Here is a 23,629-nt window from a genome sequence, read left to right on the forward strand (position 1 = left end):
CATGTGTCCCATGTAAAGCTCCCTTCTATAGCTTGCTTGACAAATGGTTATTCAGCTAGAGCTTAAAAACTCAACTTTGTGAATATTCCTTTTCATGTTTGACAGAGAGCATTGTTATACTGAACTGAAAAACTGTCTTATTTTCTGGTCCAACTTCTATACTTAGAAACAATAAAGAATAAATTAGCGGGCTTCCCTGGTGGCGCAGTGGTTAAGAATCTGCCTGCCAATGCAGGGGACATGGGTTCAAGCCCTGGTCCAGAAAGATCCCACATGCCACGGAGCAACTAAGCCCGTGAGCCACAACTACTGAGCCCACGTGCCACAACTACTGAAGCCCACACACCTAGAGCCCGTGCTCCGCAACAAGAGAAGCCATGGCAATGAGAAGCCTGCGCACTGCAACGAAGAGTAACCCCTGCTCGCTGCAACTAGAGAAAGCCTGAGTGCAGCAACAAAGACCCAATGCAGCCAAAAGTAAATAAGTAAAATAAGTATCTTCACTATGATTAACTGTTTGGGTTTTTGTTGTTCTTGTTGGTGTTTTTGTTCACTCAATTTATAGTTGAAAAAGTTAAGACTCAAGTAATAGAACAGAAGTACATATCTTGGGAAACTTTATTAGTTTTTGAATTATTCCTGTGCAAAACAAAAATTAAATAACAGAAAGTGCACCAAGGGAAATTTAACTTCGTGAATTGTGAAGTAGGAGGTGAACAATGCTTCCTTTTTACCACCAGAGGTCTTCAAAAGATCTATAATAGCTGCATTTCCTCCGACTGAGGAAGAAGAATCTCTAATGACGAAGCTGACAGAGTCTTAGCAAATAATATACTCAAGAACTTAAGTAATGATTAGTGTTCTCTAGCCTTAAGGCTAAACATTTCCTCTAGGTAGAATTCAGTCCAAGAAAACAAAAACTAATAACCAAACCCTCAAATGCAGAACAATTAAAATGTATTATTTTATATTTTAGTTTGATTTATTGCTTAATCATCTCAGTTCCTGTTGGGGAACTTCTGATGCTAATTGCAATGATTAAAAACAATATTACATGATTATCAATATTACATGAAAGTGGAAACCCACTATTATTTACATATGTTTAAGAATGTATTATATATTACAAATGTGAAAACATCCTAACTTTGCTTTTCAATTTAAAGGTTAAGGGACAATGTGGCTTAATTCCTTTGACTTATCCTAAACCACTGGGAAGCAAAGCTAGGCAAAGATTTTTGTATCAACTTAGAAAAACAGCTCCCTGTTTGGATTTTAAAAGAAAGAAAATGACTTCAGATGAACTAATGGATCCTGTAATATGCATAATAATTTGAGTAACAGTTGTCTAATTTCATTGGTACTTTGTATTTCTTATGGTGATTACTATTTAATTCAATATTTATTGAGAGCTTATTACGTGGCTGCCATTTTACTAGTGATGGCATATATAAAAATTGCAATCACACATGATCTTGTTCTCAAGAAATTCACAGCTTAGTGCAGGAAAATAGGCAAAGAATTACAATTCAACTTTCTAAATGCCACATTAGAAAGATGATCATAAGGGCAATGAGAACCAAAAGGTGGGCACCTAACTCAGGGAGAATCAGAAGATTTCAACAAAAAGCAGATACACGAACTAGGTATTGAAAGATGAAAGGCAGTCATGTTGTCTAAAGTGGGGGGAAGGAGAGCAGTGCTTCATGGAAGAGAAAAAATATGAGCAAAGCAAAGTGAAGGCAGAAGAGAATATAACATATTAAGGAATGATGGGAAGTGGATGAAGAAATATGCCTCGATCTGTAACCCAGGCTAAGCTTTTTGCTTCCTACACGTCAAATGAAATCAAGAAATACATCCTCGATTGTTTTATTTTGAGGGTAAAGCAAGGGCTAAGGTGAAAACATTCTTAATTCTTGTCTGCAATTTTAATCATTAACCATATAAAAATAAATAGAGGTTCCCCAATCAGTGTCCAAACAAAATTTAAAACATAAACTCACACAATGATCTGAAAAACAATTTAAAAGTTGTTTTTCTTTTTATATTCTAGCCCCGTGTCTCCTGATTTTTGTTTTCTCATGAGCGTTTTCATCTCCCCCTTCCCCCTTGCCACAGGTTGGCATGCTTCATTTTTTTTTCTTTTTTTAAATCTAGTGAGACGGGGGCAGTGGAGAATGAGGCATGTCTGACTTGGAGGAGAGGGAACACTAGATAACGTGGGTGTGTGTTCAAGGAAATGTTTGTGTGTTTAATGTTTTTGTGAGGGAGGAAACAGGAAGCATAATAAAACCATTCAAAATAGAAAGAAAGCAATACATTTTAATTATAATTTATGGTCATAACAGTACTGCCCCAAAGGGACTTAATTCAACCATCATGTTCACAGACATTGGTTAGTCTTGTAGTAACATAGCTGCTGTTGTCTTTGGTTTTGATAGAGTACAACTGTTAAAGAAAAGGCTGGATTCTAGAGTTTGAGGGTTTAGATTCCTGCCCTTTGCAGGATTCAATACAAATCTCTCTATTTACATTTGAATAGGAAACAAAACAGACCGGAAACTCCTAACCAGTCTCCTTGCCTTGCATTTAATCTTCCTCTGCCCAATTCGTTTGTTTTGTGGACTCCTGTTTGTTTCACTCCTGTGCAGGATCTCCAGGAGACCTCTCATGATGGTTTGCCATCTATCTCCCTTTCCTTTCCTGGCTCCACTCTGCTCCAGTTGTACCAAATTTCTGTCATTTTCACATGTTAACATTTTAGGGAAGCTTCTGGGCTTTTGCACAAGTTGTTCCACAGCTTGGACATCATCTTTCTTTTCACCCATCCTGTCTGTCTATACAATAAGACAATGATGAACTGAAGAAACTACAGTATAACAAAAAGACTCCTTTCTTTTATAGTAGTTGTCTCTTCGCACATCAAATTCTTCCTAAACTATGAAGGGCAAGGCTCTTATGTTTTCACCATGATATCACCTGCCTTGGTGAGTATATTTGTGTTGAATAAATGAATGAAGGAAGAGCTGTAGGGAGATAAATGGATACTGAAATAATGACATAAATTATGGAACTATTTGGATCAATTTTTTAAAACTTGATAACAGGTTAATTTCAAACCATAGTGTTTCAATATAAATAATCTGTGTATCATTTGGTTACTATTACCTTATGTTTTAATTTTTAAATACCAAAGAAATAGATTTCTCACACTTTTCCAAGGTAGTCTGTTATGGCATTTGAATACAAATCTTCCCTACGATTTACTTAAGCCTGTTTGTTTCATCTTCGTGCACTCACTTTTTCAAAGGGAAATATATTTTGTTATTTATTACTAGATTAAGCACCTGTTGAACGGAGAGTAATGGATATCTCTGGCAAGCTCTTGAGTCTTGTTAATGCTTGGGACAGGAAACAAAGGAAAAGATCCATTTTTTTCCTAATATGCTTCAAACAATGAAAATGCATTAATACAGGCTTTACACGTTTGATCTCAACTGTCAATGCTTCTTTCCCGGGAAGCCACCTCTACTCATTTTGTTCTTGGGGAACAGCAATGGGTGAATACTTGGACTAAACATTCCACAGAGAAGTTAAAGACCTCTGTGATGCTAATTTTCACTTCTGGACTTTGTTATAGAGACATGCTTTCTTTTTAGTATCACTTTACTTATTAACCAGTATTTGTGAAGAATCTCACTTGTAGACTTTATGCATTTGGAATGTTGCTTTTGAATAAGGAGGCTGAAACCTTTATATTAGCCAAACAGTAAGTTGGTGTGGTATCAGCCTCTTCTAGTTCTTCCTTTACACCTAACCTGGCATTTGATAAGGACACATTTAAACATGTTGCAGAAGCATTTAAACTTGGGAAAACATACCAGGAAAAACATAGCAGGAAGAACTGCAAGCAAATGAACCAGTACCATGTTGCGCTTCATTGTTACTAAAGCAAAACTTTAAATTTGAACTTCTTTCCTACTGTTTATACCATGATTTAATTTTTGAAAAATTTGCTACAAGCTGATTTTTAGTTATATATGTCTGGAATTTGCAAACTACTACTGGCACCACCGAATCCAGACTGTCCCTTGTTTTTGTCAATACCCTTTATTAGAATACAGCCACTCTCATTTACTGTCTATGGCTGCTTTTGTGCTATAACAGAATTGGGTAGTAGCGATAGAGTCTAAAATATTTATTGTCTTACTTTATCCAGAAAAAGTTTACTGACCCCTGATCGTAGTTTATGATACTTAGTACAATTTTCTTGGTCAGTACGATGTTATTTTTTACCACTTGTTCTTCCTGGGTAATGCTGTAGCAAGATTTATGTTATACATTAAAACTTTACAACATACATTAAAAAGTGGAGATATAAATTTGTGTGCATTGAATAAAAAATAGGTTAAAATATATATAGGAATTTTTATAAGGTAAAGGCAAAATTGATAAAAGAGATGAAATAAAGAAATTATGAGCAGAATGAATATAAATATCATTACAAATATCTATCTGTCAAATAACCTGTTTTTAAGAAGCTTTCTTACTCTGACATTGTTTACTATCCATTTCTCAGGAACTAAAGTTTCTAATTAGAACAGAGTTAATACTACCTGTGAAAATTGATATACTTCATCTATTTTAGGGCAGAGAAATTCTACCAAGGTCAATTAAGATAATTTCCCCTTCTTAAGCTCTAACATTGTTATTTGTGTCATTTGTACTGCAGTTCCCAGTAATTAAAACAGCAGGTTACAGATGGGTTATTTTGGCATGGGCACACTCATTTTCTTGCCCTCAGGTTAGATGGACATTGTCTTGTGTAGGCACTGCCTATTGTCCCTCGGCAAGACTCCCTCAGATTGTCCTTGGACAAGAAAATCAGCCTAAATAGATCTCTTTTATTTGTCTCATAAGTCTTTCAAACAAACTGTATTAGTGACTGCCAGCTGAGTTGTTCGAAACAGGAAAAACAATCTTATGCTTTTGATGTCAACCCGACAGAAAGTTAAAAAGAAAGAGATTCTGTTATTTAAGAGAAGATTTTAAAAGAGTTTCTTTGAAGTCCATATTTATCTGTAAACTTTTGTTTTTAGGTTGACAAAGAAATCACATTCCTCTGAAAACTCTCTAGTTAATGTATTCCATAGCAATACCTGCCTAAAGAGTGGTAGTTAGGAAAAATTTAAGGAAGAAAGAGGAAAGATGAGAAAGTTTCAAAACAATATACTCATATGTTTTTGGGATGAGAAGGCAGAGTATCAAATGCCCATTTACTCACTTACTTAAAGTTGTGTGGAAAGATCTTAATACATACTGCTTATGTCCCTTAGATGATCTAATGTTTCTGCTCCTTTCCATAATCAGAAACCATTTCTTTTTTCTCCCCGCAAGCCATTGAGTAGAAACTCAAATAGGATTTTCCAATGCATGATGGAAAATTCTATTTTAAATCTTATGATTTCTATGTGTTAAATGTGTAGTTTAAATTACACGTCAGTATGTTTGAGTTGTCACAAATGCATGGCACTGACCCAAGTTCCTTTAGACAGGTTTCTTTGTTGAGAATTCCTGAAGTTCTAATTAATCGGCTGCCTTGGTTTTAGATGTTATATATAGAATATATAGGAATATATTCCTCCTTTGAAACAATACCCAATTGTGAGAAAAATCCTGTTTGTATCTAGAAAAGATGGGGAAATATCCAGATCAATATATCTATGTCTCAAAATCAGAGGATTAAAATCAATGTAGTAATAAATACCTGGATGTTGTATGATATTGTTTTGAGTAATAAAAGGGAGGGCAGTAGAAAAATTTTTTTGGTTTAGCTCTAAACTTATCAGTGTTTTGAAATTTAATTTCTTGAATTATTTTTGAAGAACTCAAGTTAGGCCTCATCTGAAGAGTTACCATTAATTTAGACTGGAGCCTAATGCAGCACGTTGGAAAGCGTGGTATGCAGATATCAATTAGCACATATTGTGTCCACCCCCTTCCAGGTGTTCAGATAATTAACTCCATGAGGTGGTTCAACATTTTTATCCCATTGCTGCCTATCAAGGAACCGAGGCCTAGGAAGAGGGTGTAGTGTTTGCCCAAGGTCATGCAACTGAGAAATCATGAAGCCAGGACAGAAAGGCAGGTGCATCTGATTTCAAAGCCAATGCCTCTTCTGTCCTGTGTTGCCTTTTACAAGAACGTGTTATCAATATCTAGAAATCTTGCTTATAAAAATCCCCCCAGAGAGTTTAGAGCAGATACATATATTCTCTACATATACATAAGTAGGTGAAAAGGAAATTTGCAAATATACTTCAAATTACCGTCAATAAACTTTCTACATGCAGCCTTTGGAAAAAGCAGGATCTACCATTTAACAGAAATTGTTGACTTTTAAAAGAGTATGGCATTTTCAACTCATATTCAGTGTGTTCTCCATCTGACCTCTGAATCCTTGCCTGTTGTATTTTCGCTTAACTTGCCTTTCTCCTTTTTAGAAAAACAATTTCCCTCTAATGGATTTTCTTTTAGGGTTGAAACTCAGTTCAATGGGAATCAGACTCTCAGAGCTGCAAGAGACCTTAAGGCAAAATTGAACCTCAACCATCATTTTACTGATGAGTAAAAAGCTGACAGTCAGTGAAGTGAAATGATTTATCTAGTCTACAAGAGGGATCCAGGTCTCCTGATTCTCAACTTAGTGGAATTCTGTGACACACTGCATCTTAATGAGATGCTCAGAAATCAAATAATTTTGAAGTTGATCGACCCTTTTTTTTTTTGGTATTTATTGACCAGGTTGATTTAAAGGCATCATTACTAATTCATTGTTTGAAATGCTATTTTTAATCTAAAGGCCATGGAAAATTGAAAGATGGCATATAATGTAGGAAAGTAGATATTATTATACTTCAATATAGGCTTTAAGCTGCCTTTCCAGCCTCACCTTTCACCCATTTTCCCCTGGTTTATTCTAGAATTTGTCATATACTTCATGCCTCCATGATTTAGCCCCTTGTGCTCCTGCATCTGGAATTCCCTTCCATATCTTGACTGCCTGGAGAAATTCTACTTATTTTTCCTTTTGCATACCTTAACGTTAGCCACATCTTCCCTTGACCTTGGCAGAATTAATTTTTTACTTGTCTGTGCTATCATATCAGTTTGTGCCTTTATTGTAGTATTTATCCTTATTTTATTGCCATTATTTCTTCACTTATCTTCCCTCCTCCAGGCTGGAAGCTCCTTGAGGGCAAGATTTTGTTCTAATCACCTTAGTATCCCCATAACAACATAATGCTAGACACACAGTGGGAGCTGCAAATACATTTCTCTTGAATGAATTACTTGCAAATCATGGTCTTTCAAAAACAATACCCTAAAAGAAAAAGTAAAAGTCTAAAAGTTAGGGCTGTACGTGAGGTCACTTGATCTGATAATTATCACAAATTTTGCTGTCATTCTTACAAGTTGAATTCTGTCTAGTCACAAGGTTTGAAGCTATTGCTTTATTTTCAGTGGTCTGTGTTTTCGGTTCCTTTTTTTAGTAATAGAGATTTATATGTCCCCAATCATAATTTCTTGCCTGGTTGTCATTATTGCTAATGACATTAATTTAGCCATCTGTTGACTCAAGAATAAGCTTCTGACCGCTCCTTCTAATTTGATATAAGAAATTAAGTCAATGACAAGCATAAGTTACAGGCCTTCACATCACTTCAATTTTGGTAGAACTGAGGTTTAATATATTACACACATACATAGAACAAATCTATTATAAATAAAATGTAACTGCTCATATTTTTTTTAATTAATTTATTTATTTTTGGCTGTGTTGGGTCTTTGTTTCTGTATGAGGGCTTTCTCTAGTTGCAGCAAGCGGGGGCCACTCTTCATCGCGGTGCGCGGGCCTCTCACTATCGCGGCCTCTCTTGTTGCGGAGCACAGGCTCCAGTCGCGCAGGCTCAGTAGTTGTGGCTCATGGGCCTAGTTGCTCCGCGGCATGTGGGATCTTCCCAGACCAGGGCTCGAACCCGTGTCCCCTGCATTTCCAGGCAGATTCTCATCCACTGCGCCACCAGGGAAGCCCTAACTGCTCATATTTATAGAATAAATTCACATACAAATGATTTGCAGAAAGATATGTTTTTCTCTTCAATATCAATAAGAATGAAAGAAAGCTAAACTTCAGCTGTAGGACATTAATTCAATAGATTATATTTGTTTATTAGCACAAATGCATTCATCAATATACCCCCGCAACCCTAAGCATGATTAACAAGACACTGGGCTCCTGAAGATGGTGTCTTCTGGTTCATATATAGCGTTACATAATACACAGCTGTTGGTGATTAATCACAGTTTGTAATGGCTAGTGAGTTCATTCTGTACTCCTTAGAAAAGAAAAAATGCAATTTTTGTGTGTGTGTGTGTGATCTAAGTAAACAAATTTTGAACAAATGTAATGCTGATTTATCAGTTTCCAGTTCATTAATGGGGAGCTTTTGCTTTCCCAACAATTGAAATCAGTGAAACATCTGTCAAATTATAGTTGCATAATCTATGAGTGAAACAATGCTTAGGTGGTATAAATGAGCTACTTCCTTAGAGATTCTCAAATTGTGCAAGAGGCAGGTGCTCAAGTGTCCCAGAATTCAGGATTCTTTAAATGAAATATCTAATAGACCTGCTATTTTTCTTTGCCATTTCAGTGAGTACAAATATGATCTACCATTTCAATAGCCCTAGTGGAAACCAGATTGTGGACTTTTAGGTTTAATTTAACTCTCCTTATCTTCACCCTACTTCACTGCCAGCACCCAGATTGTTATGTATTTGTGCATTACATATAGCTAAGTTAGAGGTATCCTACCTAAATGTTTTGATTAATATACTAATATTAACACTGTATTTCTTTCCTCTTTTTCTTAATGATGAAGTAGTTCTCTGACAAATCATCACTTTTATTCAGGGGAAATGCATACCCTTTAGTTAATTAAATGCTACTACAAAATGCATCATCTTCCAGTTAATTCAAGGAATTGTTACAGTCTTTTAGTAGAAATTTTATCCTCTGTTTTGAGAAAAGTTTCTGTGAGTGCCTGAAACAGGTTCCTGCTGATAACTGAAAATGTGTTTCTAAATGTCCCCACCTTGCCAGACTAGGGTACCTAGGTCATTCAGTTCTTTCTTTCTAGCTACTTCTATTCACTGTGAAATTTTTTCCTGTAGAAAATGAGATGTTATGCTGCTTTCACTGAAACATCATATAAGTCAAGGGAAACTAGTGCCATAGGGTAGGTTCCCCAAGGAACAGACCCTGAGCCTCTGAGATTTATGTGCAGGGGATTGCTCTGGGGAATAAATAGGAAAAATGATTGAAGAGATGTTGAGCAGGTTAAGAACATGAGCTATGATGCAGTTGCAACATTGGCTTCGGACCATCTTACAGAAAGCCCTCCACCTGGGATGGCCCTTCAGAGTTTTGTGTTTTGAGGCAAGGAGCCAGATTTTATGCTGCTGTATCCATCAGCCATTGAATGCAGGCCACCTTTGGGGAGGGGGTTGATTTTGAGCCAACCTGCTCTTTTTGGCTGAGGCTGATTCCTGGAGAGAGATTAATCAGAGAGCTGTTGGCCACCAACATTCCCAGCAATGGATGAAATGAGTGTTTCAGTCCCAAGGAGGAGTCTGGGCAACACACCACAGTATCCACTATAATGAGATGCCTAACTTTGGTACCACATTTGTAATGCCAGTTGTGAGTGATGATTAACTTGCGTGTTGTATAGAACATTAAAACCATTTAAGTAAACTATGGGTTGTAAGCAGTGGATAACATCCAAATTATTCTATAGCATGGTTATCTTTAGATAACTTTAGAAATGCCAGCCTCTAATTTCCTACTGAGACCCTAGGGAAGTTATAGTCAAGATTATCATTAGCTTTAATGAGAATAATTTGTACAGAATCCCCTGTGTTAGACAAAGATAAAAACATCTCTGCATGTGAAGCTTTGAATATCCCTTTGTTTATTTTAGCCTTTAACTGAATACAGAGTTGTTTTGTTTTCAGAGGTTTTATCAAAATGACATTGAAAATTTTCACATTTTTGTTGCTTTATTTCTAATAGATTTTCAACTGTATTAGTACCAGATATGGGTGTTTTAAAATAGTTCTATTAATCAGGGTTAAAAATTATAAGTAAAGAATTACTCTGACTACTAAATAAAATACTATGGTTAAATTCTGAGGGTTAAAAAGATCAATTTTGAAGCTATGTTTAGAGTGAAAAGGATGATAGAAGCTAAATGATGTAAATTTTGATATGTATTGACACAATTATTGCCATAGCAAAAATAAATCCAGATGTGTGGTGATTATAAAGGAGTGGCAAAGTGGCATAATTGAATCAAGTACATAAAATTTGCTAGTTGAATGAACAGGTCAATTTCCATTTAACACTAAGGGATCAACTGGTATTTGGAATGAGTGTTGGTGACAGATGGTGTAGTTACATAGTCCTATTTCAGTCAATTAACAAGTAATTGACAGATATACTCATGGTGCTGAACAATTATTTGAATAAAAATATTTAGGACTGTTTCCTAAGCTTCAAGGTTTACCAAATGTAATTATAGTTAATTCTTTACATAAATTGCACTAAATAAGTTAGGATATTCACCAACTTAGAATGCCAGTATTGTTTTAACCATATAATTAACTCATTCTCATGGTTTGTTTGCTTAATGGAATAATCCATCTGATCTTGGTCTCTATTAATACTATTTCTTTGTCCATCAAAATGATGACCCTAACAAAATGAATACTTCTATAAAGTAAACATCAATTTTATATAGTAAAAGACCCAGCTAAATAAGACATTGGATAAAGAGAAATGGCAAAATAATCATACTCAACTTAAAGTTTTGATTATCAGTGGACACTGCCCTCATAGAATTTTGTACTAACATGTTTAGGTTAACTTATTATTTAAGCTCAGGATATAAAATTTCATCTGCTTTATGTTTTCCTAGAGAAAAATGGTTCCTAGGCCATATATTATACCCCTATACTCAGAATAGGAATCAGGTAACTATAGATAGATAGATAGATAGATAGATAGATAGATAGATAGATAGATAGATAGATAGATAGATAGATAGATAGATGATAGATAGATAAAGATACATTCTTATGAAAAAATATGGATGATTGATAGAGAAAGAAAAATATCTTAAAGCCTATGTGGGTAAAATTTTGTTAAATTTAGCTGACAAAGACATTGAGATATGTCCCCCTTCCTCCACCCACAAAACACATAGAAAAGGTGAATAAAATATCAGAGCATTAAAAAAGTTAAACTCAAAGTTACCAAGTGGCAGAAATGTTGAGGGTGCTTATAGCTGAAAAAATGAGTTGTAGACAAACTGTTTCAGCCCATGGGGATATTTGAAGCATGTATTCTTAAGAGATGGTTGGTGTTTAAATGTCAGTGAGCATTGATCATTCAGGCCCACAGGACTGACAACTTTGAATTCTAAAAAAGAGAAGTGTACAAAAAAGTAAAAGACAAAAATTCTAGAGACTATACATACGTACACATAAGGAAATAAAAACCTCATGTGGGTTAAACAATACATACCTGCAGAAAATACTAGTCAAATACAAGCCAGATTTAATGAAATCACTCAGAAGAAAGGAATTATACTGTATTATCCATCATTCATCAAATTCAAACTCAGACAAGAGAGAATTGAAAAGAGACACTATTCTAATATTGATGCAAAATGTTCCAGGTTGAAGAGAAATGTAAATTTTCAGATTGGAAGAAAACATCTCAAGTCCCTATAACCAGACACTGTGCTCTGAAACTATAAGGTATCAAAGATAAAAAAAAGATGTGAAGAAACTGGAGAGAAATGACAGATTATTTATAAAGAGACATAATTCAATTGCTATAATATTTCTCATTAGGAAAAATAGATGTGTGAATACAATGAAATATTTTCAAATTGCTGGGGAGACATAGACATTCATAAACATAAAAACAAAATTAAAATGGTGTCCATAGACCCTCACTGAAAGACATACTAGAGGATATACTTCAGCAAGAAAAAAATTTAATTCATAAGAAAAGTTTGTAAAGCAAGAAAAAATAGTGACCAGACCAATTGACTTAACAAATTTAAAAATACCGAAATACTAAGATGACTAACAATAACTACTTTTGGAGGGTTTAAAAACAAGGTGGAACTTAAATACCAAATAGTAATTTAAATGACTAAAGAGGAGTCCCAAAGGAATATACTTTGTTACATATATTTGAAAGAAAATAGTGGTATTGATTTACTTTAGATTTTATTAGGAAGAAATAAAGTTAAATATGTATGTAAAAGTTTTAAAGGAAATAGAATTACTGCAACAATAGAAATAGAATGTTTAATTTCCCAACAAGGAAGGAAATTTCTATCAAGTCAATAGAAGATAAAAGAAGAAAAAAAACCACAAGATACTAACAAAAGCATAGTAAATTTAAAAATTCAGAAAAAGATGTAGAAATAAATCCAAATATATTAGTAATCAGAAGTATAATAAATTAATCATCCTATTAAAAGACCAAGACTGTCAAATTGGATTAAAAACTTTAAAAAATGTTGTTGTTCTATATAAATACTAATCAAAAGAGGCAAGGAATAGTTTTATCAGAAATATGTAGACTTAATTCTACTTCTTCCTTTCTAACATGGATACCGATTTTTTTTTTTTTTTGGCCTATTTGCTCTGGCTAAGACTTCCAGTACTGTGTTGAATAAATATGGTGAGAGTGAGCATCACTGTCTTGTTCCTTATCTTAAAGGAGAAGCTTTCAGCTTTTCACCATTGAGTATATGTTAACTGTGAGCTTGTCATATATGGCCTTTATTATGTTCAGGTACACTCCTTCTACACCTAATTTGTTGAGATTTCTTATCATGAAAGGATATTGAATTTTTAATTGCTTCTTCTCTACTGACATGATCATATGATTTTATCCTTTATTCTGTTAATATTATATATCATATTTATTGATTTGCAAATGTTGAATCATCTTTGCATCCCAGAAATGTCTCACTTGATCATAGTATATGATCCTTTTAATGTGCTGTTGAGTTCAGTTTGCTAGTATTTTGTTGAGGATTTTTACATCTATGTTCATCAGGAATACTGGCCTGTATTTGCTTTCCTTGTAGCATCCTTGTCTATGTGCTGGCCTTATAAAATGAGTTTGGGAGTGTTCCCTCTTCTTCTATGTTTTAGAAGAGTTTGAAAAGAATTTGTATGAATTCTTTAAATGTTTGCTAGAATTCATCAGTGAAGCCATCTGGTTCTGGCCTTTTCTTTGTCTCTGTTTACAGGTGACACAATCTTGTATATAGAAAATCCTGAAGACTCCAGAAAAAAATTGTTAGAACTAATAAATTCAGTAAAGCTTCAGGACACAAAGTCAACATGTTGTGTTTCTACACACTGACAGTAAACTATCCAAAAAAGACAGTACAAAAACAATCTCCTCTACAATAGCATCAAAAAGAGTAAAATACTTAGGAATAAATTTAACCAAGGAGAAGAAAGATCTGTTACTGAAAACTGTAAAATATTGATGAAAGAAATTGAAGAAGGTACAGGTATATGGAAAAATATCCAATCTACATTAATTAAAATAATTAACATTTTTTAAATCTCCATACTACTCAAACCTCTATATAGATTCAAGGTAATCCCTGTCAAAACTCCAATGGCGTTTTTCACAGAAATAGAAAAAACAATCCTAAAATTTGTATGGAATCACAAAATGCTTCAGATAGCCTAAGCAATCTTGAGCAAGAAGAACAAAGCTGGAGACATCACATTTTCTGATTTCAACCTATATTACTAAGCTACAGTAATCAAAACAGTATGGTACTGGCATAAAAACAGCCACATAGACTAAATGGAAGAGAATAGAAAGCCCAGAGGTAAGACTACACATATATGGTCAACTACTCTTTTACAAAGTTACCAAAAACAGACAATGAGGAAAGGATAATCACTTCAGTAAATCGTGTTGGGAAAACTAGATAGCCATATACAAAAGATGTGGGGTGATAATAAAATATACCTAAATAATTGTAGTTACATCTTATGTTTATTTAATATTGTCAAGTTCAGAGAGCAGTGTCCTATAAGTCATTGTGGTATTTACTGAACATCTGTTACATGCCAGGTGTTATGATAATTTCTGGAGATAGCAAAAATATGTGTCAGTCCCTGTTTTAAAGAAGTCAATCTACTCAGTGGTACAGACACACAAAGAATTCCACAGGTTGGAAGAAAAAGAGGGCTAAGAAAGGAATTTGAAAACACAGAGAATTTCAGAGATCTTTGAAGGAACAGTTTTGAGTTATGTTGAGAAGAGGGATGAACAACATAGCGGTTTTAAGCAAGGAAACAAGTGGTTGCAGACCCAAAAAGGAAATTTCCACATCCTAGTTACATAAAGTTGGTTCAGTATTAGGAAATTTAATTTACTTCACGGAAAAAAGAAAAAAAAATTATTATATTAGTGCCTGCCAAAGTCTTAAATACCCTTAACAGTTTGTTTCAGGAAGTAACAGCAAATATATGTGGTGAAATATTAAAGACTTTCTATTAAAATTAAGAACACAGCAAGCATTCTAATGGCCACTGCGGTTATTCAATACTCTTTTGGTAATTTTAGGTAATGCAAAAAGACCCAGTGTGGAATAAATGTAGTAAGAAAAAGTTTTGTTTTCAGATGATATAATTGAATACCTAAGAATATCACGAAATTCAACCAACAATCTTTTTGAACAGAAAAAAAAAATTTATTAAGATGGCTGGCTACAGAAAGTCAAAACTTTCTTTTTATGCTAGAGTAACAGGATGTTAAGTTGGAGGCTTTGACTGAACTCCAAGTTACAATGTGTTATGAGTCAGACTGACAGGCTGAAATTTCAAAGAAAGTGTCTGGGAACCTGCTGGATGAGTCATCTTCAGTAAGGATCTAAAATGGTCAGGTTGCTGGAGATTCAGCAGGATTTGGTGAGAACCAGTTTGAAAAAAATCTACACTCTAGTCACATCTCCCACTCAAGGGCAGGGAAGGAAATAATTGATCCTCTTGCTCAAATCTAGGGAGAAGCCTTCACTAAGTGGGGAGTGAGCAAAGGGGGCGTGAGAGGGGATCCTGAGTTGTTGGAAATGGTCTGTGTCTTTATCTAGGCAGTTTTCACACTAGTGTGTGCACTATGTGAAAACTCATTGAGCTTTAACACTTATGACATATGCCCCCCCCTTCTCTTTTAACATTTTTATTGGAGTATAATTGCTTTACAAAGTTGTGTTAGTTGCTGCTGTATGCCCTTTAATGTGTATTATACTTTAAAAATTTTACTTAAAAAAAAGAAAAAGTCTTTCTTTGGCTTGTTGAAGTTAGACACTATAGACACTATACAGCTAACTGGGCCTTTTCATATCCTCCAGTCTTAAACTGATTGGAAATCTTTAAAATAAAAGTAATATATTTTCCCAGGGATTATTGAGAGGTGATCCTACATAATTGAAGCTTGCAGGACTGCTATCATCATTATTTTTTACATAACCATTTTCTTTAACTTTTGTAGAACTAAAGCAGGGATCCCAAATTGAATACAAAGACTCAGACAGGTCTGGATGATTGGTGGGATGGGTGTGGAAGTCTAATAGCGTCCCAAGAAGGTGATAAAATCCTTGTCTAACACTGAGACTCCATTGCACTGTGCCTGGCTCATAGAATTTTCTCAATAAATATTTGTTGAATACATAGGTTAATGGAAGGATAGATGGATGGGTGGATAAAACAGAGGGAAAGCTTATCATAAATGACAGAGCGAATAGAGATGACTAAGAAATCAATTTCTGGATTATCAGAAGGTGGATCACTCTAATTAGCAGATGATCCGTCCCTGGTATTTGTTTCCTGTCCTGATTGATTGCACTGACTTCATGTCCAAGTCCAGAGGCTATCAGGAGTGCTGTGAATGATGTCTATAAAAGTGGTTTCATTAAACCTCAGTAAGACTTGAAACACAAGTAACAATGCTCAGAAACACTGAGTGAACCCTTCTTCCCCACATTACAACAAAGCATGGTGAAATTTTGAGAGCTGTCCCTGTAGCAGTGAGTTTATCCTTGACCACTTATAGCACATCTCCTGGGATTATCAACAGTAATTGATGGACATTTGTCATGTGGCTACAACCTGTACTGACAGGTGTTGGAGATAATAACCAATATCATTTGAATTTTTCTGCTAATGTGACTTAATTACAGAGCCAGGACCAGGGCCCTGTGCTGCAAGACCCTGAATGTAATTGCCTCCTTAACTTTTGTACTCTAGGTACTTTTCCTGCTTCACGCTAGTTCTGGCCTTGCTTGATAACCATTAACTGATAATAACTAGAGAATCTCAGGTTAAAAATATGTATTTCACTGTCTCCCATATCCACTGATGAAGCTTCTTAACAAGCAAATATGCAAAATGGTAAAGCTAACAATACTCACCTTAGGTAATTGCTTTTAGTGGAAAATGACAATAAATGTGAATTCTACATCCCAGACAAATGTCAGTTATTACAATTTCTACTCGATTAACTTCCTTACACGTTGATTGAGGTCCTTCCCTAAGAGTAAGTAGACAACCAAAGATGATGACAGCACAATCATTGCACTTGGGAGCCTAACGCTGATTTATTTTATGAGAATATTTTTCCCCTTAACAATGGTAGTACGTATACAATGACCAGTCTCCAGTCTCTTATCTTATATTGTGGCTAAGCAAGACATTTTCTAAAAAAAGTTTTAAAACCATTTAAAAATTAGGAAAGCTTTCAAATTATATATGATGTATAGCATGCTGACAGGCAAACTTGTATGCTCTGAAGCACCACTCAGCAAAGCTGTAGTTTTATTTCTACAGAGAATGATGTCAAAAAGCTAGGACCAATTCTGGTGAATGTAGGCTGGTGTGGGACCTAATTTTAAAAATAGAAGTGTCCTGACTAATCTGTTTTGCTGGCAACAGATCTAAAGACTATAGACTGATATTTTTGAAGATCTGAGAAAATGAAGACAAGCAAAGACAGATTTGCCTTCACCATAGTGGTTAAGATAAATACTTCATTCAGTTAGTACCGCAAGGAAATTTCATTTAGATTTTTAACTTTTTGATATATAATTCACAAAGGGAATTTGTCTCACTTTGAAAATAACTCTTCAAGTGTCAAACAACAGAATAAATGGTTTTTTACACTGGAGAAACATTTGAGATTTTTCTGACAATGCCCTAGATTCTGGGAAAAGAAAAAGCAAAATCAAACTTTGTTTTCTAGAGGTTTCCTAACAAAATTCTTGCATTTGTCTCTGTGGAAACAGTCAAATTGTTCTGGGTAATTTTGCCACCATATGTTGTCAGAAATTTAACATTTTTTAAAGGTTAGATTGTATACTTCTATTTATTTCATTAATCTCGAATGAGGGTTAGTCATATAAAACATTTTAAATTCTTGTGAATTGACCAATCTACTATAAGAGCTTACATCCTGAATGAAAGGAAGACAATTGCCCATCGTGTTCCCAATGATCTGACCTGCAAATGTAGACCTGGATGTTGAGAAGCAAACCAAAGAACTTTGCCGTATGGTGGCCCATAGGCAGCTTCCATCCAGTGCACTGAGAAAGGGCGTTCACATAGTCTGAGCAAGTTCAAGGTGACTTCTGTAGGAGGAGAAGATCCAACTATTGAGAGAGAAGGAGAAGGGAGGAGGAGGAAGAAAGGGAAAGAGAAGGAGAAAGGGGAAGGCAGGAAGGGATGAGGGAAGACAGATCTAAATGAATTTTTGCATTTAATATCTGAGCTCAGATTTGAGTGAATACAGTGGCGTGCTAGAGCTGGCTGGTACCGGCCCAGAGCAGATTGTGGGCATCTCTTCCCAACTCTGTGCTCAGTAATATCATATAGGTTGCTTCAAACAGACCATAGTGGAAGTATTACACTGCAAAAATAAGCAAATGCTACAAATAAGGGCATCATCCGTTGCTCCCCTCCCCCCAACTCCAGGAGCTAAACATTTACGGGTTTACTCTGGTAGACCTGGAAACTCTCAATGGCCACTGTGATAAAGAAAAGCAATGTAAGGAAATAGAAACAACTCTTGAGCTAGGATGAACGGATCAAGGAGGAAAGAAGGAGAGAAACTCAGGGTGGTCATGAAAATAATTTAATCACTGAGGTGATCATGCCTACCGGAAAAGGACACCCAGTTACTGAGCTGACTGGGAAAAGAACAATGGCTGTTTCTCTGGTGGAACATTACTGTATGATCCAGGCAGACACTAGAAATAAATCAGGTAGTTTTCCTGGGGGTTTCTTGGATTAGCAGGAAGTAGTCCACTTTTAGGGTGTTAAATAAGATTTGGAGGTAAAACATAATTAAAATGTGACATACATTTGGAACAAAATGAGATAAATACAGGCACTTTTCATGAAGATTTGAGGAAGATTATAAGTAAAAAACCTTTTTAATCTCTTGATTCAAATCATTTTGGTATAATCTATTGCCGGTGCTGCTCATAATAGCTGACTTCTTCAAGGTTCCTAGAATGTGCCAGAATGTCCAGAATGTCCTAGAATGGCTTGTTGACTTTATATACATTATCTGATTTGTTACTCATGGAAATCATATTAAATAAGTACTATTATTATCCTCATTTTACAAATAAACTAAACAAAATTTAGAAGTGTGAAAACACTTGCCCAAGGTCTGGTCCAGACTCTCAGCTGTTAGCTGCTTTAGCATGTTTTGCTGTGCCATTCCAGGAGTTGCAAAATCTATTTGAAATGGAAAATTCTGCATTAAACTGAGTAACTGAGGAATGATTCTCAAGTAAGAAAAAGTACCAGTGAGCTTGATTTTTCTATTATAACTGTGGTCTAAATTGGTAACTTTTACAGTACCCTTAATATAGAATATATACTTCTCATACATATCCATTATATATAACGTATTATTTTATTAGTACAAAAAATATGAACAAGCCTGATTCACTGTGTAGTGTCTATCTGGAAACTTCAACAAGCTAAAGAAATAATTTTTCTTTTTTTAAGTAAATTTTTGAAGTATAATACACATAAAAGGGCCTATGTCATAAATGTAAAGCTCAATGAATTTTCTTATAGTGTATATACAAGTATAAAAACTGCTTCAGTAAAGAAATAGACCATTTCCAATAATCCAGGAGCCCCTCTCTTACTCTCCTTGGTCACCCCTCACCCCATACACAATACAACTACTACTATCCTGACTTTTATCACCAAAGATTACTTTCACCTATTTTTGAATTTATAGAAATGGAATGATAAAGCATGAAAATTGTATTTGACTTTTTGTTTGTTCAATATTATATTTGTGAGGTCCATCCATGCTATTGTGTGTCGTTGTAGATCATTATCATTGCTGCAAGATATTTCGTTTTTTATTTACTTATTCGGCTGCTAATGGAAATATGGATTGAGAAATATCATTAAAGCATATTTCCTCCTTTACTCTTCCATCTTATGTTAAATCTTTTTAGCTGCAGGAGAAGGTCTTGGGAGTTGGAAGGACTTCTTAAAAGAATTTGCCAGCAAATACACTAATATAAATTAATCTCCATCTTTGTTCAAATTTAGCTTTATATAAGTTGTCTTATTTACTAAAGTCCTAAAATTTTAAACATTCCCAAAACACTTCAGAGACAGAAGAGTTTCTTATTACCTATTCCATTCAGAGACCTCAAAGGTCTTTGTAAATTTACATGTGATCCAAAGTTTCCCACATACAACCAATATGGATGTAAAGATCTCTAGTAATCCTGCCAGGTACTTTGAGGCTAAAACTTGGACTAACAGTATAAACCCTCTCACAAAAACTCTTGTTCTAAGAAAGCTCTTTAAGACAATGTTCCGCACAGCAACAGTCAGCTCTACCCACCAACAGAGCCTCCCATCAAGCCTCTTAGATAGCCTCAACCACCAGAGGGCAGACAGCAGAAGCAAGAAAAACTACAATCCTGCAGCCTGTGGACCAAAACCCACAGTTACAGAAAGATAGACAAGATTAAAAGGCAGAGGGCTATATATCAGATGAAGGAACAAGAAAAAACCCCAGAAAAACAACTAAATGAAGTGGAGATAGGCAACCTTCCAGAAAAAGAATTCAGAATAATGATAGTGAAGATGATCCAGGACCTCGGAATAAGAATGGAGGCAAAGATTGAGAAGATGCAAGAAATGATTAACAAAGACCTAGAAGAATTAAAGAACAAACAAACAGAGATGACCAATACAATAACTGAAATGAAAACTACACTAGAAGGAATCAATAGCAGAATAACTGAGGCAGAAGAACGGATAAGTGACCTGGAAGACAGAATGGTGGAATTCACTGTTGCGGAACAGACTAAAGAAAAAAGAATGAAAAGAAATGAAGACAGCCTAAGAGACCTCTGGGACAACATTAAACGCAACAACATTCGCATTCTAGGGGTCCCAGAAGGAGAAGAGAGAGAGAAAGGGCCAGAGAAAATATTTGAAGAGATTATAGTCGAAAACTTCCCTAACATGGGAAAGGAAATAGCCACCCAAGTCCAGGAAGCGCAGAGAGTTCCATACAGGATAAACCCAAGGAGAAACACGCCGAGACACATAGTAATCAAAATGGCAAAAATTAAAGACAAAGAAAAATTATTGAAAGCAGCAAGGGAAAAACGACAAATAACATACAAGCGAACTCCCATAAGGTTAACAGTTGATTTCTCAGCAGAAACTCTACAAGCCAGAAGGGAGTGGCATGATATACTTAAAGTGATGAAAGGGAAGAACCTACAACCAAGATTACTCTACCCGGCAAGGATCTCATTTAGATTCGATGGAGAAATCAAAAGCTTTACAGACAAGCAAAAGCTAAGAGAATTCAGCACCACCAAACCAGCTCTACAACAAATGCTAAAGGAACTTCTCTAAGTGGGAAACACAAGAGAAGAAAAGGACCTACAAAAACAAACCCAAATCAATTAAGAAAATGGTCATAGGAACATACATATCGATAATTACCTTAAACGTGAATGGATTAAATGCTCCAACCAAAAGACACAGGCTTGCTGAATGGATACAAAAACAAGACCCATATATATGCTGTCTACAAGAGACCCACTTTAGTCCTAGGGACACATACAGACTGAAAGTGAGGGGATGGAAAAAGATATTCCATGCAAATGGAAATCAAAAGAAAGCTGGAGTAGCTATACTCATATCAGATAAAATAGACTTTAAAGTAAAGAATGTTACAAGAGACAAAGAAGGACACTACATAATGATCAAGGGATCAATCCAAGAAGAAGATATAACAATTATAAATATATATGCACCCAACATAGGAGCACCTCAATACATAAGGCAACTGCTAACAGCCATAAAAGAGGAAACTGACAGTAACACAATAATAGTGGGGGACTTTAACACCTCACTTACACCAATGGACAGATCATCCAAAATGAAAATAAATAAGGAAACAGAAGCTTTAAATGACACAATAGACCAGATAGATTTCATTGATACTTATAGGACATTCCATCCAAAAACAGCAGATTACACGTTCTTCTCAAGTGCGCACGGAACATTCTCCAGGATAGATCACATCTTGGGTCACAAATCAAGCCTCAGTAAATTTAAGAAAATTGAAATCATATCAAGCATCTTTTCTGACCACAATGCTATGAGATTAGAAATGAATTACAGGGAAAAAAACGTAAAAAAGACAAACACATGGAGGGTAAACAATACATTACTAAATAACCAAGAGATCACTGAAGAAATCAAAGAAGAAATCAAAAAATACCTAGAGACAAATGACAATGAAAACACGACAACCCAAAACCTATGGGATGCAGCAAAAGCAGTTCTAAGAGGGAAGTTTATAGCTATACAAGCCTACCTAAAGAAACAAGAAAAATCTCAAGTAAACAATCTCACCTTACACCTAAAGAAACTAGAGAAAGAAGAACAAACAAAACCCAAAGTTAGCAGAAGGAAAGAAATCATAAATATCAGAGCAGAAATAAATGAAATAGAAACAAAGAAAACAATAGCAAAGATCAATAAAACTAAAAGTTGGTGCTTTGAGAAGATAAACAAAATCGATAAGCCATTAGCCAGACTCATCAAGAAAAAGAGGGAGAGGACTCAAATCAATAAAATCAGAAATGAAAAAGGAGAAGTTACAACAGACACTGCAGACATACAAAGCATCCTAAGAGACTACTACAAGCAACTTTATGCCAATAAAATGGACAACCTGGAAGAAATGGACAAATTCTTAGAAAGGTATAACCTTCCAAGACTGAACCAGGAAGAAACAGAAAATATGAACAGACCAATTACAAGCAATGAAATTGAAACTGTGATTAAAAATCTTCCAACAAACAAAAGTCCAGGACCAGATGGCTTCACAGGTGAATTCTATCAAACATTTAGAGAAGAGCTAACACCTATCCTTCTCAAACTCTTCCAAAAAATTGCAGAGGAAGGAACACTCCCAAACTCATTCTATGAGGCCACCATCACCCTGATACCAAAACCAGACAAAGACACTACAAAGAAAGAAAATTACAGACCGATATCACTGATGAATATAGATGCAAAAATCCTCAACAAAATACTGGCAAACAGAATCCAGCAACACATTAAAAGAATGATACACCACGATCAAGTGGGATTTATCCCAGGGATGTAAGGATTCTTCAATATACGCAAATCAATCCATGTGATCCACCATATTAACAAATTGAAGAATAAAAACCATATGATCATCTCAATAGATGCAGAAAAAGCTTTTGACAAAATTCAACACCCATTTATGATAAAAACTCTCCAGAAAGTGGGCATAGAGGGAACCTACCTCAACATAATCAAGGCCATATATGACAAACCCACAGCAAACATCATTCTCAATGGTGAAAAACTGAAAGCATTTCCTCTAAGATCAGGAACGAGACAAGGATGTCCACTCTCACCACTATTATTCAACATAGTTCTGGAAGTCTTAGCCACGGCAATCAGAGAAGAAAAAGAAATAAAAGGAATATAAATTGGAAAAGAAGAAGTAAAACTGTCACTGTTTGCGGATGACATGATATTATACATAGAGAATCCTAAAACTGCCACCAGAAAACTGCTAGAGCTAATTAATGAATATGGTAAAGTTGCAGGATACAAAATTAATGCACAGAAATCTCTTGCATTCCTATACACTAATGATGAAAAATCTGAAAGAGAAATTATGGAAACACTCCCATTTACCATTGCAACAAAAAGAATAAAATACCTAGGAATAAACCTACCTAGGGAGACAGAAGACCTGTATGCGGAAAACTATAAGACACTGATGAAAGAAATTAAAGATGATACCAACAGATGGAGAGATATACCATGTTCTTGGATTGGAAGAATCAACATTGTGAAAATGACTATACTACCCAAAGCAATCTACAGATTCAATGCAATC

At 35.2% G+C, this 23,629-nt stretch overlaps 1 protein-coding gene across 6 annotated transcripts in view; it reads left to right on the forward strand.

Annotated features, from left to right (window-relative positions):
* The window catches only part of MRPS30 (mitochondrial ribosomal protein S30), a 113,234-nt gene that overhangs the window by 61,592 nt on the left and 28,013 nt on the right, over positions 1-23,629 (forward strand). Inside the window, exon 10 of one of the 6 annotated variants that reach the window (XM_068535321.1) lies at positions 19,662-19,678. The exons of 3 other annotated variants lie outside the window; for them this stretch is intronic. The gene's annotated coding sequence lies outside the window, so the exon portion shown is untranslated. Of the gene's footprint in view, positions 1-166; positions 199-13,406; positions 13,422-19,661; positions 19,679-23,629 lie in introns of those variants that run through there. 2 more of the 6 variants (XM_068535322.1, XM_068535320.1) reach the window with 2 other exon arrangements.

Source organism: Eschrichtius robustus, chromosome 2, assembly GCF_028021215.1.
Source record: "Eschrichtius robustus isolate mEscRob2 chromosome 2, mEscRob2.pri, whole genome shotgun sequence".
NCBI classification, from domain to species: Eukaryota; Metazoa; Chordata; class Mammalia; order Artiodactyla; family Eschrichtiidae; genus Eschrichtius; species Eschrichtius robustus.